General features: G+C 56.1%; 1 long non-coding RNA gene across 1 annotated transcript; it reads left to right on the forward strand.

The window, feature by feature from the left end:
* The first annotated feature begins 4,209 nt into the window (after positions 1 to 4,209).
* Positions 4,210 to 6,512, forward strand: LOC131590957 (uncharacterized). Its single transcript, XR_009280229.1, has 3 exons — positions 4,210 to 4,241; positions 4,838 to 4,869; positions 6,426 to 6,512. It is a non-coding gene; the product is annotated as an uncharacterized LOC131590957 (long non-coding RNA).
* The last annotated feature ends 7,927 nt before the right edge of the window (positions 6,513 to 14,439 follow it).

The raw sequence follows: 14,439 nt of genomic DNA on the forward strand, positions 1-14,439 counted from the left end.
CGGCTGCCAAGGGGGGCAGGCAGGGAGCCAAAGGCAGCTGGGGACAAAGCCTGTGGGGACACCCCCCAGTCCAGCACAATCCATCCTCCAACCTGCCCCAGCTCCCGCTGACCCTGCCCTGCCGGAGCTTTCCCCGGGGGACAGCCCAGAGCTCAGCCCCAAAGCCCACACGGGGACAGCAGGGCCAGCGGGGGCCGTGGGGCCAGCCCGGCCATCGGCAGCTGCAGCCCCTGCAGACACTGCCCGGCAGCGGGCAATGCCCAGCGCCTGCACACCAGCCTGAGCTCTGGCCAAGGGCTCCGCTGGGGCCATCCCCACATCCCCACCAGCCTGCATCCCTTCCCCTGCACATCCCAGCTCCGCTCCCTTCCCATCCCCACGCCACAGCCCGCAGGCCGATGTCCCCTGCCCTGCCACTCTCCCTGTCCCACCCACAGCCACTCAGCCCTCCCACAGCACCTGGCTCTGCTTCTGCACCTCTGCCCCGGGCAGGGGGAGCAGGGACCCCATCCCCAGCCAGCCCCAAACCCCAGCCCGCTCTGGGGGTGCCCGGCCCCAAGGCCCTGCTCCCCACAGAGCCTCTCTGCAGTGCCCTGGCCACCATGGGCCCATCCCCAGGGACGGGGGCAAGCAGGGCTTGTCCCCAGGCAGCCACCGGGAGCCAGCTGGGCAAACAGAGGTGACCTGGGAGGAGGAGGAGGAGGAGGGAGGATGAGGCTCCCCTGGCAGCATCTCTGATCAGCCCTGTTTGCCCAGGGCCTGAGGCACCAGGAAGACGCTCAGCCATCCTCTTCCTCCCTGGAGGCCAAACCCGCTCAACTCCAGCCACGCAAAATCCACTCCCTCCATCCTTCCCAGCTGCTGCCTGCTGGGGGAAGAAATTGGCCAAGCTCAGTTCCCTTTGGTCAATCCGTACTGACCACTCCTGGTCACCTCCCTGGCATCCCTGTGGTCAGCTGGCCACCAGGATGAGCCCAGTGCAGGGCTGGAGGGGACACTGCCTGGCCTGGGATGCCTGAGGACTTCAGCTTTCTTTTTTTCATGTGTTTCACGCACTTTTTTTTCATGTATTTCACATATTTTTTTTCATGTATTTCATGTTTTCATGCAAGCCTGTAATCCTTTAGTGCAGAACTCTAAACTCTGTGTACAGTGCTCTGGTCTTCACATCTTGGTCAGACAAAACAATTCCTCTGCAGGCCTGGGGATGGAGGACACCTCCCTGCCTCGGGCCCCGGGAGATGGAAACAAACGGGAGCTGGGGGAGAAGAGTGGGGGTAAATGACTTCATTACCTGGAGTTCTAATTGGAAAATTAACCCCCAATATGCAAATAGGCCTGGGGATGGAGGACACCTCAGTGCCGCGGGTGAGGTGACCTGTGAGGAGGAGGAGGAGGAGGGAGGATGAGGCTCCCCTGGCAGCATCTCTGATCAGCCCTGTTTGCCCAGGGCCTGAGGCACCAGGAATGCATTTTCAGCCACCTGGGGCTTCCCCGCTTCTGCCCTTCCTTGGGCCGGTTCCGGAGCGAGCTGTCACGGCCGTGGCCTGAAATGTTTTCCCAGCTGGGCCACGGCGGATTTGGGCCGGATCCACAGTGAAAATGTTCTGGGGAAAGAGAGGAGCAGAACCCTTCACTAATGCGCTGGAATGTCAAACAAGAGCGACAGCCAGGGACAGCTCTCAGAAAACACTTCTCTCTGCATTTGTCCTTCTTGGAAGCCGGGACAGGCACTTGGATCCACCTGGGAACAAAATCAGGGGCACCTGTGATTCTCTGAGGCTTTGGAAAACCTCCCGTCGGCTTCCGAACCCAAAGCAGGTTTTCAGCCTCAGCCTTTGATCCGCAGCTTGGATCTCCTGGAAAGACTTTTCCTCAGCTCCCTGTGGGCAGAGAGGATTTTCCTGTCCCTGGGGATCATCCTGCTGGATGGATTTGGGAGTGGACGGGTTTGGGGAGCACAAAGGACACGGGACAAGGGGGTGTCCTCTGGGGTCCCTCCTGGGACACTCTCCTGTCTCATTAGGGACTTTTGGATTTGGGTTCTTTTTCCCTTTGAACTGAAGGTTGATGAGAGGGAGGCAGTTTTCTCTTGTTTGGTCTCAGTAGTTTATTCTTTCCTTATCAGCATTACAAGGTACAAGGAGCTCTGTGCACTATGATAGAAAAGGGGTAAAATGGCCAACAAAGATCCTCTTCAAGGTCTTTTATATGTCCATTTACCCAATTAACAGATGCCAACTCAATTATTTTTCTTAGTGACCCAATGACCCAACACCTGTGTGCTGCATTAATTAAAATTAATTAATTAAAAATGCACTGTGGCATTCTTTATCCAATCACTTACTACCACCCAAAAACCCCTAGGAGAAGAACATGAAGAAGAAAGAAGAAGGGACAAGAGACAACACCCTAAATCCTCCATCTTGTCTCCTGTTCTCTAAACTACTTTTTCACCCAGTGATTTAAGAAACTTTCTAATCTACACACTCACACTTTTCCTATTTAACTTTAACATTTGTTTTCATGTATCACCATGAAAACATGCTCATGAATTTCATGTTATATGAAATTCAGTGTTTCTTTGAATCCTAGAACTAAGTAGTAGAAACGAGGGCACACACTCTGTGTCTCAGACTCCAACACTCCCCAGTGCCTGAAGGGCCTGAAGATCCCAAACCATGAGGGATGGGGAGGAAATCCAGGGACTGGGAGATCCTGTGCATGGCCCAGAGAGGTGGAGGGATGGCTCCGTGCTCGGAGAGGTGTCGGGAATGTCTCCAGGGGTTTTAGGAAAGCAGGACAGAAAAGGGAGCGGTGGGGACGCCCTTCCTGTGAGAGCGGAGCCCTCAGGAGTGTCTGAGCCAGGAGAGCAGTGACGAGGAATGGTGGAAAAAAGATTTTCCCCCGAGCCCTTGGAGGTCTGGTCAGAGATCCCCTGGACAAAGTGGGAATCCCAAAGTCCGAGGGCCGTGACAGAGGAACTGGGGAGCGCTGAGGGAGCTGGGGGACAGCTCAGCCTCCCACGACAATCCCTGCCAGGAGAGGGGCCTGAGGGAAACCAGCGTCATCCCGCTCTTCCCAAAGGGCAGCCAGGAGCCAGGGAAGTGCAGCTGAGGCCTCTTCAGGCTCGATAAACAACAGAGCCCAGACAAAGCTAAGAGAAAAAACAGCGGTTGTGTTTATTGGAGGCCTTCAGGTACATTTAGGGCAGATGAAACCTCGGCAGAGGCCAACGAGTCATGGGGTTTTTTATAAGTTTTATAACCCCTATTTGCATATTGGGGGTTAATCTTCCAATTAGAACTCCAGGTAATGAAGTCATTTACCCCCACTCTTCTCCCCCAGCTCCCGTTTGTTTCCATCTCCCGGGGCCCGAGGCAGGGAGGTGTCCTCCATCCCCAGGCCTGCAGAGGAATTGTTTTGTCTGACCAAGATGTGAAGACCAGAGCACTGTACACAGAGTTTAGAGTTCTGCACTAAAGGATTACAGGCTTGCATGAAAACATGAAATACATGAAAAAGAAACGCCATGAACTACACGAAAAAGAGCTGCCCGGTGCAGGAAGCCGCAGGGATGCGGGGAGGGGGGCTGGATCCGTGCCGCAGCTGGGATGGACTCTGTGCCAGGCCTGGGCTTGTGGCCAGGGCTGGGGGCTGTGCCAAGCCGGCCTTTGGCCTGGGGGCTCTTGGGGAGGGCGCAGGGAGGAGTCCCGGCAGGATAAAGGTGCTCCTCACCTGGGGCAGCCTCAGCCAGCGCTCCCCACTCACTGGCAGAGGAGGAAGAGGAAGATGAAGGTGGCTGTGCTCGCCGTGGCCCTGCTCTTCTCCATCCTGCTGTGCCCCCCGGCTGAGGCTGGCACACGATGCTCCCAGGATCTGAGACGGGGCTGGGTTTCTCACCAAGGCTTCGGCTCTGGGGGACGATTCCCTCCTCCAGGTGAGCGGGAGATCCCCGGGGCTGGATCCCCTGGGATTTCCCACCTTGGACTGGGGACAGCCGGGGGCTGGGGGCTCTGGGGACCCCCTCAGGTCCCGTCCTGACCTTGCCCCCCTTCCCCAGGCCACCACGGGCGCAGACACAGGGGGCGGTTCCATCACCGTGGTAAGTTCTGGAACCGTGGGGGGCTGGGGGAACTGGGAACCAGTTTGTCCTCTCCGTCCCTTACTGGGTTTGGGACAGCCCGGTGACGCGTCCCCGTCTCTGCAGGGGGAAGCCACAGTTCGGAGGAGCGAGATGAGTCCCGGCAGCTCTTGGAGCAGATCCCTCCATCCCAGTAAATCCCAGTACACCCCAGTGCTTCCCAGAGTCCCCCTCACTGGATTCCCACCCATCCCAGTAAATCCCAGTACACCCCGGTAAATCCCAGTCCACCCCAGCTGTTCCCAGAGAGGGGCCCCGCTGTATTCCCAGTTGTCCCAGTTATCCCAGTAACCCCCCAGTGCCTCATTCCCAGTCCGTTTCCTGCCCTCTCTCCCCTCTTTCCCAGTGCTCACGTGTGGGGTGTCCCCAAACCCCTTCCTCCTCCTCCTCCTCCTCCTCTGGACACCTTGGTGGGGCTGGGGACACCTCGGTGGGGCTGGGGACACCTCGGTGGGGCTGGGGACATCTCTGGGGCTGGGGACATCTCTGGGGCTGGGGACACCTCATTGGGGCAGGGGACATCTCTGGGGCTGGGGACACCTGGCTGGGGACACCTGTCTGGCTCTGGGTACACCTGGCTGGGGACACCTGTCTGGGGACACCTGGCCGGGTACACCTGGCTGGGGACACGTGTCTGGCTCTGGGGACACCGCGGTGACGTCCCTGTGCCATCCACCCTCTCTGGGCAGGGAGGAGCGAGAGCCTCTCCAGTGAGGAGGTCTGAGGTGAGCACCCCGACTTCTGCTGGGCCCCGACCCTGCCCCGGCCCTTGGGGTCATCCCAGTGTGCCCCAGTACACCTCAGTACATCCCAGTATCCACCCAGTATCCCCCAGTACACCCCAGTGTGCCCCAGTATCCCCCAGTACACCCCAGTGTGCCCCAGAATCCCCCCAGTACACCCCAGTACATCCCAGTATCCCCCAGTCTGCCCCAGTACACCCCAGTACATCCCAGTACACCCCAGTGTGCTTCAGTACACCCCAGTGCGCCCCAGTACACCCCAGTACACCCCAGTACATCTCAGTATCCCCCAGTACACCCCAGTACACCCCAGTGTGCTTCAGTACACCCCAGTGTGCCCCAGTACACCCCAGTGTGCCCCAGTTTCTCCCAGTACACCCCAGTACACCCCAGTGTGCCCCAGTATCCCCCAGTACACCCCAGTACACCCCAGTGTGCCCCACTGTGCCCCAGTACACCCCAGTATCCCCCAGTACACCCTAGTGTGCCCCAGAATCCCCCCAGTACACCCCAGTACATCCCAGTATCCCGCAGTCTGCCCCAGTACACCCCAGTACACTCCAGTGTGCCCTAGTACACCCCAGTACACTCCAGTGTGCCCCAGTACACCCCAGTGTGCCCCAGTTTCCCCCAGTACACCCCAGTGTGCCCCAGTGTGCCCCAGTGCACCCCAGTACACCCCAGTATCCCCAAGCATATCCCAGTACACCCCAGTACCCCCAGTGCCCCAAATCCCCTCAGTGTGCCCCAGTATCCCCCAGTCCCCCCAGTACACCCCAGTATCCCCCAGAGTGCCTCAGTGCACCCCAGTACATCCCAGTACACCCCAGTATCTCCCAGTATCCCCCAGTATCCCCCAGTCCCCCCAACCCCCCCCGCTGCCCCCTGGGAAGCTCCCCTGGAATCCCCGGGGGGCTCCGGCCCCACAAAAGGCCCCGGGGGGTTTGGGGAGACCCTCCGGGGCTGTCCCTGCTCCGTGTCCTGGGGGCGCTGGACAGAGCTGGACAGAGCTGGACAGAGCTGGACAGAGCTGGACAGAGCTGTCCCCGAGGCTGGGGACACCCTGGGGTCACCCTGGGGTCACTCTGGGGTCACTCTGGGGTTACTGCGGGGTCACCATGTGGTCACCCTGGGGTCACTGCTGGGGACACCCTGGGGTCACCATGGGGCCACTGCTGGGGCTGTCCCTGCTCCATGTCCTAGGGGCGCTGGACAGAGCTGGACAGATCTGTCCCCGAGGCTGGGGACACCCTGGGGACACCCTGGGGACACCCTTGGGGTCACTGCAGGGGTCACTGCTGGAGTCATCCTTGGGGTCACCCTGGGGTCACTGCTCAGGTCACCTCAGGATCACCCTTGGGGTCACCCCAGGGTCACAGCAGCAGCATTTGGGACACCCCCGGGGGGAGGGGATCTGGGGCCCTCACGGATCTGAGGAGCTGATCCCGGCTCCATCTGGGCCCTCATTCCCGGCTCCCACCGGAGAGGGGCCCAGGCCTCTCCTGCCCCGGGGTCACGGTTTGGGATCCGGCTTCTAGGATTGGGAACGGTGACGCCGTGTGACCACCCCTCCAGCAGCACGAAGAGATCCTGGAGGAGCCCCTGAACCCTGGAATGATCAATAAACCCTGGAATGATCAATAAACCAATGATAAATAAACCCTGGAATGATCAATAAACCAATGATCAATAAACCGTGAAATGATCAATCAAACCTGGAATGATCAATAAACCCTGGAATTATAAATAAACCAATGATCAATAAACCCTGGATTGATCAATAAACCATGGAATGATCAATAAGCCTCGGAATGATCAATAAACCATGGAATGATCAATAAACCCTGGAATGATCAATAAACCAATGATCAATAAACCATGGACAATAAACCATGGACAATAAACCATGAACAATAAACCAATGATCAATAAACCATGGACAATAAACCATGGACAAAAAACTATGGTCAAACAACCAATGATCAATAAACCAGTGATCAATAAACCAGTGATCAATAAACCAGTGATCAATAAACCATGGACAATAAACCATGGACAATAAACCAGTGATCAATAAACCATGGACAATAAACCAATGATCAATAAACCATGGACAATAAACCATGGACAATAAAGAAATGATCAATAAACCATGGACAATAAACCATGGACAATAAACCATGGACAATAAACCATGGACAATAAACCCTGGACAATAAACCATGGACAATAAACCAATGATCAATAAACCATGGACAATAAACCATGGACAATAAACCATGGACAATAAACCAATGATCAATAAACCATGGACAATAAACCATGGACAATAAACCATGGACAATAATCCCCAGAGTGTTTTTAGTGATATTTTTTTTAGTGGTGCTTTTAAACCACGGCATCGCAATGGAACAAACCCGGCTGTCACTTTCCTGTCATTCCTGCACCCTCAGAGAGGCTCTCTGGGCCAGCACCGCAAGGGACATCGAGGGAAATCGGTTCAAGGGACATCAGTTCAAGGGACATCGGTTCAAGAGACATCAGTTCAAGGGACATCGGTTCAAGGGCCACCAGTTCAAGGGACAACACTCAAGGGACATCCCTTCAAGGGCCATGAGTTATTCAACGGCAAAGGGGTTTTTTTCTCTGTTTCTGTCATCAGCTCTGGGGATTTTTTTCTTCCTTTCTGTTAACTTAGGAGTTTTATTGCTACTACTTTATATATATTTTTTTTTTTAGTTTGTTTATTTTAGTTTATTTATTAATTTCTATTATATAAAAAAAATATAATGTGATATGACATTATATGATATGATGTAGTAATATAATAATATAATATAATATAATATAATATAATATAATATAATATAATATAATATAATATAATATAATATAATATAATATAATATAATATAATATAATATAATATAATATAATATGATATAATATAATATAATATAATATAATATAATATAATACAATACAATATAATATAATATAGTCTTCTCATCAGCCTTTGTAGAGAAACAGAAGTCTTTTTCTGCTAATCTATGGAGCTTCTCACAAGAAAACTATTTACAGGCCACAGAACTTTCTCAGTGTGGCCTGAGAAAGTGGCCTGGGAAATCATGAGAAAGAATTAAAACAATCCTCAGAGATAGAAAACAGCCTTGCAGGTGCTGTTTGTCTGTTCCTTGTTTTCTTGCAAGAGAAAGTCGAGGGGCGCTGAACCCCACTGACCAGTGATGGTGATGTGTTAGTTTACTGACCAGTAAGAGTTTATTTTCTGTACTTTTCACGTATCAGTGTATAAAAAAGACCTGAGGTAATGAACTGAGAGAAATTCTCCTGATTGACTCCCAGGAGAGTCTGTGTCGTTCTTCTCGCTGTTCCCAATAGAGCGACAGTAAAAGAATTAAAGTCTTGGAAAGCTGCAGATGTTCATGGTGTCAGGTTTCAGTTCAGTGGCAGAAACTGCAAACCAAGCCAGGCCCAAGAAATGTCTCCGTTTCTCTTTCCTCGCCCCTCTGTGGCCTTGTCCGGCCTGGAGGAGGGGTGGGAAGAAACTGAGACAGAGCCATGTCACCTTTTCAGAAGCCAGAAACCAAAAAGAGAACAAGAGAACTCTGGATTTACATCTCAGGGTGGTGTTCACAAGTTGATCTCACTTTTCAGTGGTCAAAACTGCTGTCAGTTCTTAGAAATGACCGATAATTGGTCAGGAAAAAAGAATCCCATCACCTCCCACAGCTTCAACTTCCTCAAAAAAACTCAAAACTATTTTAAACTTAAAGTTAAAAGTTTAAGTCACCCCACGACACACGGGGAGCTCCCTTGGCTGAAAGCTGCGGCACCCGGCCGTGTTTGTACATTTCACTTTATTTCTATAATTATTTTATAATTCTACTATTATATAATTATCTATCATTATATTTAAATATTTTTATTAATTAAATTATTTAATAATTATTTTATAATCCTAATTGTCTTCCCATTAAACTTTTTAAATTCCACATAAAAAAAGGAGTGACCCTCGTTTTTCACGAAGGTTTCTTGGCAGGTCTCTCCAGACTTTCTGCACAAGTTTAAATCACTGCAATCTGATTTATTTTCTTCTGATGGTACAGAATGCCCTTGTGCCTCACTTTGTGCCTCACTTTGGCTTTGAAAGCACAAAATGGCCTCGAACTGCACAATTCCTTTATTTTTATATTAATTCTTACCCAATTAACAGTAGACAGGTGTATTATTTTTCTTGATGACCCAATGACCCATCACCTCTGTGCTGCACTGAGGCATTTTCTCTCCAATCACTCACTATCACCCAAAAACCTCCAAAAGAAGAACATGAAGAAGAAAGAAGGAAAAGAAACAACATTCTAAATCCTCCATCTCGCCTCCTCCTTTCTAAACTAACTTAAACTCTAAACTTTAACTTTTTTCACCCAGTGATTTAAGAAAACTCCCTAATTTACACACTCACACTTTTAGCTTTTTCCATCTCACTTTAACATTTGTTTTCATGTGTCACCATGGAAACACACGCTCATGAGTTCCATGTCGTGTGAAATTCAGGGTTTTTCTGGATCTCAGAGTTAAGTATCAGGAGCGAGGGCACCCGGCCGTATTTGTGCATTTTGCTTTATTTTTATCTCCTAATTGCCTTCCCATTAAACTTTATAAATTCTACATGAAAAAAGGAGTGAACCCCGTTTTTCACACAGCAGCAGCAGAGGGACGGACGGACGGACAGAGGGACGGACACGGGGAGGGTTTATTGCAGAGAGGGTTTATTGATGATCCAGGGGAAACGGCGCTGGGCTCAGCGGGGACTGGGGGAAGGTTCCAGAAGGTTCCCGGTGCCGCCGGAGGAGGACAGGACACCGATGTCATCAGCGCTCCCCGCCCTGAAACGCAAAGGCGGCGTCGGCGGCGTCCCCAGCCCTGTCCCCACGGGGACACCACAGGGGCCCTGTCCCCAGCCCTGTCCCCACGGGGACACCGCGGGGGCCCTGTCCCCGGCCCTGTCCCCACGGGGACACCGCAGGGGCCCTGTCCCCAGCCCTGTCCCCACGGGGACACCGCATAGCCCTGTTCCCAGCCCTGTCCCCACGGGGACACCGCAGGGGCCCTGTCCCCAGCCCTGTCCCCACGGGGACACCGCAGGGGCCCTGTCCCCAGCCCTGTCCCCAAGGGCTCACCAAGGCTTCCAGAGAGGCAGCCAGGCGCTTCTGCCGCAGAAGGGCTTTCAGCTCCGCTCTCACGCTGGGCTGGGGACAACGGCAGCGTTAGGGACACGGCGGGGACACCGGGCTGGGCTGGGGGGACAGCGGAAAGCAGGGGGGGCCCTGGGGAAGGGCCCCTGGCAGCTCTGGGGTTATCAATCCACACTGGGAGATCGCCTTTCACAAGGATTCAGATGAATGCCAGATGTTCTCTGCTTTTGCTGTGGCGTTTTCTTTTCCTCCTGCTGGCAAGTTTTAGGCGTAGGGCAAGAAGGATTTTGGGCTTTGGGGCTCAGTCCTGTCTGTGCAAAGCCAGAGGAGCTCCAGGGGACGGATGGTGGGGCCCAGGCTGCCATCGACACCGACCGCCTGCAGCAGCAGCAGCAGCAGCAGGAGGAGGAACAACCCCAGCCCAAACCCAAATGTCATAAAGGGAAATAAAACCTTTCATTGGCGTGCTCTAAAAAGGCGGATTCAGGGCGCGGCCGTGCAAAACACTCCTTGGGAAAGTAGGAATATGCATTAAAAACCCACAGCAGGATGGGATCAAAGGAGCGTTCCAAAGATATCGGGGGTGCTCCCGGCAGCGCTCCAGGGCACGCGGCCGTTTGAACCCTTGGCTTTCTCATCTTGGTCTCCTCATTGTCCATTTGTTGGTATCAGAGCTTTGATAATGGATGGGGCGAGTGGGGCTGGTTCTCCAGAGCGGCTGCGGGAGCTGCCGCGCTCCTGGCCAGCAGCAGCAGCGGGCTCCTGGCCAAGGGGCAGGGCTGGCCCAGGGGCCGTGTCCCGGGCCCTGCGGGGGCTCGGGGACGGGGATGCAGCGGGAGCCCTGCGCAAAGGCTCCCTGGGGAGGGTCTGTGGGGCAGGGCAGCCGGCTGGGCTGGCAGCAGGGGGGCACTGGGCTGCTGTGCTGGGACACACTGGGACGGCCTGGGGCCTGCTGGCCGTGCCAGGGGATCCTCTGACAGCGGCACAACTCCTGCTACCCACCAGAGGCGTCTCCAGGATCCCAACGTTGGCCAAATCCAGCTGCAGAGAGAGAGCAGGAGACCTCGCCGGTCACCGGGATGTCCCCGGCACCAGCGAGGAACCGGGGGGCCAAAGTGCCCCCAAATTCCCCCAGGGGATGCCCCCCAAGCCCAGCTGCCCCCTCACCTCCTGGACATCATCTTGGACTCCTTGCAGCAGCGCCTGGGGAAGGAGAAGAAAGGGAAAGAGAGAAGGAAGGGTCGGGAATGCAGCCCCAGGAAACGCTGTGCCCAAGAGAGGGGCTGAGAAAAGCGTGTGGAACGCTCCCTGCTCCCGCAGGAACAGCAGGGCAGCCGGGCTGCAGGGGAAGGTGAGGAGCTGCAGGGCGCAAACAGGACACACGGACAAAGGCAGCGCGGGATGAGGGGATCCTTCGGAGCCCTGGGCCGGGAGAAATGGAACCAAAGCGCCAGGGATGGCCAAAGGAGCGGAAGGAGCAGGCGCAAGGGCAGCGGGGGACGAGTTCAGCTGAGAGGAAGAGCGCTGACTTCATCCCAGAGAGCCCCGGAGGAGCCCGGAGTGGCCAAGGAGGAGGCGAGCGCAGCCCCAAAGGGGCGCGGAGCTGGTTGGGACACGAAGCGGGGATGGCTGGGCTGAGGAAATGAACCGGTGTGAGGCCCGTGGTGTAACCCCAGCTGGCAGAGACTCCAAAGAGAGGGACGAGTCTCCAGGGTGTGCCTGGCCCTGCAGGAGCCGTTCCCCTGCGGCTGGGCGCTGCTGGATCAATCCATCCCTGCTCTCACAGCTCCCTCCGCTGTGGATGCTAACTCTGAAGCAGGCAGCAAAGTGCCTGTGGAATTGCAGGCCACATTGCTTTCTCAGTCCAGCCTGAGAAAGTAGCCTGAGAGTTCATGGGGAGGATTCAAAACAATCCTCAGAGACAGAAAACAGCCTTGCCAGGTGCTGTTTGTCTGTCCCTTGTTTTCTTTGCAGGAGAAAGTCAGGGGGAAATGTGCCCCGCTGACCAATGATGGTGATGTAGTAGTTTGCTAACCAATAAGAGTTTCCTTTCTCTACTTTCCACGTATAGGTCTATAAAAAAGACCTGAAACAATAACCTGAGAAAAATTCTCCTAACTAACTCCTAAAGAGCCTGTGTCGTCTCTTCCCAGCCGTTCCTAACAGAGCTACACTCCGCTCCTCACGGAGTTTTCCGTGCGCGCATCAGCAGGCCTGGTGCGGACGGGCCCGGCGGGGCTGTGGGGGACACGGTGTGGGGAGCAGGGCAAAGGGACGGGAACTCGGGGCTCCCGGGGATCTCCTGGAGCTGGGGGAGACCCAAAGGAGCCCAACGGGGGCAAACGGAGAGCCCGAGGGGCCGGGCCGGGCTGAGGAAGGGGCGCGGTGTGAGGCGCAGGGCAGGAGAAAGGAATCGCGCTGGGGGGACACGGCAGGGCAAGGGAGGGGCTGGCTGGGGACACAAGGACCAGGACAGCTGGGGACAAAAACCGAGAGAGGGGATCTGGGAGAGGGGCTGAGCCAGGGAACGGGCCAGGGGGACGGCGCTGTGGGGCCAGGAAGGGAGGCAGAGGATGGAGGGGGAAGAAGGGAGGAAAGGGCTCGGGAATGGTCGGGGCTCGGGCGTTTGGGCAGCCTGGGTGGGACACAGGGGAGACACAGGGGGCAGCCAGGAGATTGGTGACGGGCCCAAAAGGTGGGATGGGAGGCCAGGAAGGGCAGGAGGTGGGGACGGCGTTTGGCCTTGGAGCCTCACCTTGGCCTGTGCCGGGGGGCACAGCAGGATGGAGAAGAGCAGGGCCACGGCGAGCACAGCCACCTTCATCTTCCTCTTCCTCCTCTGCCAGTGAGTGGGGAGCGCTGGCTGAGGCTGCCCCAGGTGAGGAGCACCTTTATCCTGCCGGGACTCCTCCCTGCGCCCTCCCCAAGAGCCCCCAGGCCAAAGGCCGGCTTGGCACAGCCCCCAGCCCTGGCCACAAGCCCAGGCCTGGCACAGAGTCCATCCCAGCTGCGGCACGGATCCAGCCCCCCTCCCCGCATCCCTGCGGCTTCCTGCACGGGGCAGCTGCCCCTGCAAGGGCCCAGGCCCCCGCGGCTGCCAAGGGGGGCAGGCAGGGAGCCAAAGGCAGCTGGGGAGCCTGTGGGGACACCCCCCAGTCCAGCACAATCCATCCTCCAACCTGCCCCAGCTCCCGCTGACCCTGCCCTGCCGGAGCTTTCCCCGGGGGACAGCCCAGAGCTCAGCCCCAAAGCCCACACGGGGACAGCAGGGCCAGTGGGGGCCGTGGGGCCAGCCCGGCCATCGGCAGCTGCAGCCCCTGCAGACACTGCCCGGCAGCGGGCAATGCCCAGCGCCTGCACACCAGCCTGAGCTCTGGCCAAGGGCTCCGCTGGGGCCATCCCCACATCCCCACCAGCCTGCATCCCTTCCCCTGCACATCCCAGCTCCGCTCCCTTCCCATCCCCACGCCACAGCCCGCAGGCCGATGTCCCCTGCCCTGCCACTCTCCCTGTCCCACCCACAGCCACTCAGCCCTCCCACAGCACCTGGCTCTGCTTCTGCACCTCTGCCCCGGGCAGGGGGAGCAGGGACCCCATCCCCAGCCAGCCCCAAACCCCAGCCCGCTCTGGGGGTGCCCGGCCCCAAGGCCCTGCTCCCCACAGAGCCTCTCTGCAGTGCCCTGGCCACCATGGGCCCATCCCCAGGGACGGGGGCAAGCAGGGCTTGTCCCCAGGCAGCCACCGGGAGCCAGCTGGGCAAACAGAGGTGACCTGCGAGGAGGAGGAGGAGGAGGAGGAGGAGGAGGAGGAGGAGGAGGAGGAGGGAGGATGTGGCTCCCCTGCCAGCATCTCTGATAAGCCCTGTTTGCCCAGGGCCTCAGGCACCAGGAAGACGCTCAGCCATCCTCTTCCTCCCTGGAGGCTAAACCTGCTCAACTCCAGCCACGCAAAATCCATTCCCTCCATCCTTCCTGGCTGCTGTCTGCTGGGGGAAGAAATTGGCCAAGCTCGGTTCCCTTTGGTCAATCCGTGCTGACCACTCCTGGTCACCTCCCTGGCATCCCTGTGGTCAGCTGGCCACCAGGATGAGCCCAGTGCAGGGCTGGAGGGGACACTGCCTGGCCTCTGATGCCTGAGGACTTCAGCTTTCTTTTTTTCATGTGTTTCACGTATTTTTTTTCATGTATTTCATGTTTTCATGCAAGCCTGTAATCCTTTAGTGCAGAACTCTAAACTCTGTGTACAGTGCTCTGCTCTTCACATCTTGGTCAGACAAAACAATTCCTCTGCAGGCCTGGGGATGGAGGACACCTCCCTGCCTCGGGCCCCGGGAGAT

The sequence above is a fragment of the Poecile atricapillus genome, chromosome 36 (assembly GCF_030490865.1).
Source record: "Poecile atricapillus isolate bPoeAtr1 chromosome 36, bPoeAtr1.hap1, whole genome shotgun sequence".
Taxonomy (NCBI): domain Eukaryota; kingdom Metazoa; phylum Chordata; class Aves; order Passeriformes; family Paridae; genus Poecile; species Poecile atricapillus.